Source organism: Phyllobates terribilis, unplaced genomic scaffold (assembly GCF_046119375.1).
Source record: "Phyllobates terribilis strain yellow unplaced genomic scaffold, ASM4611937v1 Scaffold_10__3_contigs__length_209671492, whole genome shotgun sequence".
Taxonomy (NCBI): domain Eukaryota; kingdom Metazoa; phylum Chordata; class Amphibia; order Anura; family Dendrobatidae; genus Phyllobates; species Phyllobates terribilis.
Window position 1 is genome coordinate 148,962,411 of NW_027362770.1, and position 3,617 is coordinate 148,966,027.

The following is a 3,617-nucleotide window of genomic DNA, read 5'->3' on the forward strand; positions in this document are numbered from 1 at the left end:
TTACGAATCAATTTGTGAAGCACCTAGGGGTTCCAAGTGCTCACTATGCATCTAGATAGGTGCCTTGGGGGGTCTAGTTTCCAAAATGGGGTCACTTGTGGGGGAGCTCCAATGTTTAGGCACGCAGTAGCTCTCCAAATGCAACATGGTATCCGCTAACAAATTGTCAGTTCAAATTGTTAGCGGACATCATGTTGCATTTGGAAAGTCCCTGTGCGCCCAAACATTGGAGCGCCCCAACAAGTGACCCCATTTTGGAAACTAGACCCCCCAAGGCACCTATCTAGATGCATAGTGAGCACTTGGAACCCCCAGGTGTTTCACAAATTGATTCATAAATATGTAAAAGTGTTTTTTTTTTCACTTTTTCATTTTTACGAATCAATTTGTGAAGCACCTGGGGGTTCCAAGTGCTCACTATGCATCTAGATAGGTGCCTTGGGGTGTCTAGTTTCCAAAATGGGGTCACTTGTGGGGAAGCTCCAATGTTTGGGCACACAGGGGCTCTCCAAACGTGACATGGTGTCCGCTAACAAATTGAATGGAAAATCGGCTCAAATTGTTAGCGGACGCCATGTTGCGTTTGGAAAGCTACTGTGTGCCCAAACATTGGAGCTCCCCCACAAGTGACCCCATTTTGGAAACTAGACCCACCAAGGCACCTATCTAGATGCATAGTGAGCACTTGGAACCCCCAGGTGCTTCACAAATTGATTCATAAAAATGAAAAAGTGTTTTTTTTTTCACTTTTTCATTTTTACGAATCAATTTGTGAAGCACCTGGGGGTTCCAAGTGCTCACTATGCATCTAGATAGGTGCCTTGGGGGGTCTAGTTTCCAAAATGGGGTCACTTGTGGGGGAGTTCCAATGTTTGGGCACATAGGGGCTCTCCAAACGCAACATGATGTCCGCTAACAATTTGAGCCGACAATTTGTTAGCGGATGCCATGTTGCATTTGGAGAGTCCCTGTGTGCCCAAACATTAGAGCTCCCCCACAAGTGACCCCATTTTTTGGAGAGCAGTAGCTCTCCAAACGCAACATGGCGTCCGCTAACAATTTGAGCCGATTTTCCATTCAATTTGTTAGCGGACATCATGTCGCGTTTGGAGAGCCCGTGATGTGCCTAAACAGTGGAGCTCCCCCACAAGTGACCCCATTTTGGAAACTATACCCCTCAAGGATTTTATTAAGGTGTATAGTGAACATTTTGAACCCAGAGGTGCGACACAGAATTTGTTTACATTAGGTCATCATATTGAATAAGTTGTCATTAGTCTTGAGCGCAAGTGCACGCTACTTGAGTTTGCATCGGGTACTCAGGTATGCACCATGTACAGCGTGTGCTCGAGTGACATGCTCGAGTCCCTGCTCCGCATGTTTCACGGTTATTAGACACCCAAAAAAAAACATGTGGGGATCACTCGTGCATGGCAGGCAATCCCCGTAAAGTTTTTTTGGCCGCGAAGCATATGGGGCAGAGACTCGAACATGTCACTCAAATACCCACGATGCATACCAGAGCACCGATGCAAACTCAAGTAGCGAGCACTTGCGCTCAACACTAGTCGCCATATCGTCATCTTTTTTTCTTACTTTTGAAAAAAATCACAACCCCATCACAACCCCAACCCCAGCCCTAACCGTAGCGCAACCCTAACCGTAGCGCAACCCTAAACGTAGCACAACCCTAACCGTAGCACAACCCTAAACCTAGCACAACCCTAACCCTAGCACAACCCTAACCCCAAACCCAGCCCTAACCCTAGCCCAATCCTAACCCAAGAGTTTATTTTTGACGCCGTTCCTCGTGCGGTATAAGTGATTAGACGACTTTATTCTTCGGGTCGGTGTGATTACAGCAATACCAGAATCATATGGGGTTTTCATGACTGACAGCTGTCACACACTAAAAGACGCATTTTTTGTAAAATCTAGTTTTTGCATCGCCATATTTTGAGAGCTATAATTTTTCCAGATTTTGGCAGACAGTCATGTGACGGCTCGTTTTTTGCGGGATGAGTTGACATTGTTATTGGTGCCATTTTCAGGCACGTGACATTTTTTGATCGCTTTCTATTCCGATTTTTGGGAGGCAGAATAAACAAAAACCAACAATTCAGGAATTTTTTTTTTTTCTTTTTTTTTTTATTCTGTTCCGCGTGTGGTAAAATTGATAAGGCAGCTTTATTCTTCGGGTCAGTACGTTTACAGCGGTACCACATTTATATCGTTTTTCTATGTTTTGCACTTTTACATAATAAAAGCAATTTTATAGAAAAAAATATTTTTTAGCATAGCTTTATTCTGAGAGCTATAACTTTTTTATTTTTTGGCTGATGGAGCTGTATGTTGGCTTGTTTTTTGTGGGACGAGATGACGTTTTCAGCGGTACCATTTTTATTTATATTTGTCTTTTTGATCGCGTGTTATTCCATTTTTTGTTTGGCGGTATGGTGATAAAGCATTGTTTTTTGCTTCGTTTTTTTTTTTTTTTTTTTACCGTGTTCACTGAAGGGATTAACTAGTGGGACAGTTTTATAGGTCAGGTTGCTCCAGACGTGGCGATACCAAATATGTGTACTTTTATTGTTTTTTTTTTTAATAATATTTATTGATGGGTACATTATATTTTTATTTTTGGTGGATTATTTTTTTATATTTTTTTTTATATTTTTGCAATTTTTTTTTTTTTTCACTTTCTGACACTTTTTACACTTTTTTACTCTGTCCCACTCTGTGACTTTCACTTTTTTTTCTCTGATCGCCTGCATGGCACAGGAATGCAGCACCATCCCTGTGCCATGCAGGCTGTCAGCGCTGGACAGGGAGATGATTGTTTGGAGATGCACTGCGCATGTCCAAACAATCTTCCTGTTGTCTGGTGACCCGGATGTTGTCATGACGACATCGGGTCGTCATGGCAACACCCGGGAAGCCTTTGCAGACAGCGCTGGAAGCCGGAAGAGGAGGTGAGTATCTGCTATCACCTCCCCTTGCCCCCGCAATGCTGCGATCGACTTCGATCGCAGCATCGCGGGGGTTAATGTGCTGGGAGCGGTGCAGGACCGCTCCCTGCACATAGTATCGGGTGTTAGCTGTGACAATCAGCTGACACCCGGGGGCGATCGCGCCCGCACAGCCTGTGTGCGCTCGTGATCGCCATGACGTACTAATACGGGTCTGGCTCTTAAGTCCCAGGGCACAGACGCGTATTAGTACGTCAGATGTTGTTAAGGGGTTAAAAGTGGTTTTATATTCTTTTATATACCTGATAGTAATATGTAACGTTCAAGAAAAGTGCCTCCCATAAAGGGAGGAAAAGTTATGTAATTGTTGTTCTGCTATGTGATTCATCCTAAAAATTTTGCATGTCTAAAATTCTTGTTTTTACTCTGTTCCAGCCTGCGGACGTGCTTTGTTTAGCGGGGGGGGGGAGGAATGTGGCACCCCTGCGGGTCCAGTTGCCTCAGAGGTACTCCAAGTCAGCCAGAGGTGTGGTACTCCACTCTCAGGTAAGGAGGACGCACTACTCGGGACCCACACATCTACATCCAACACTACACCACTCCAGACCAGCAGGCGGGGCAAGATGCACTTGGTCACTGCTGAGCCCT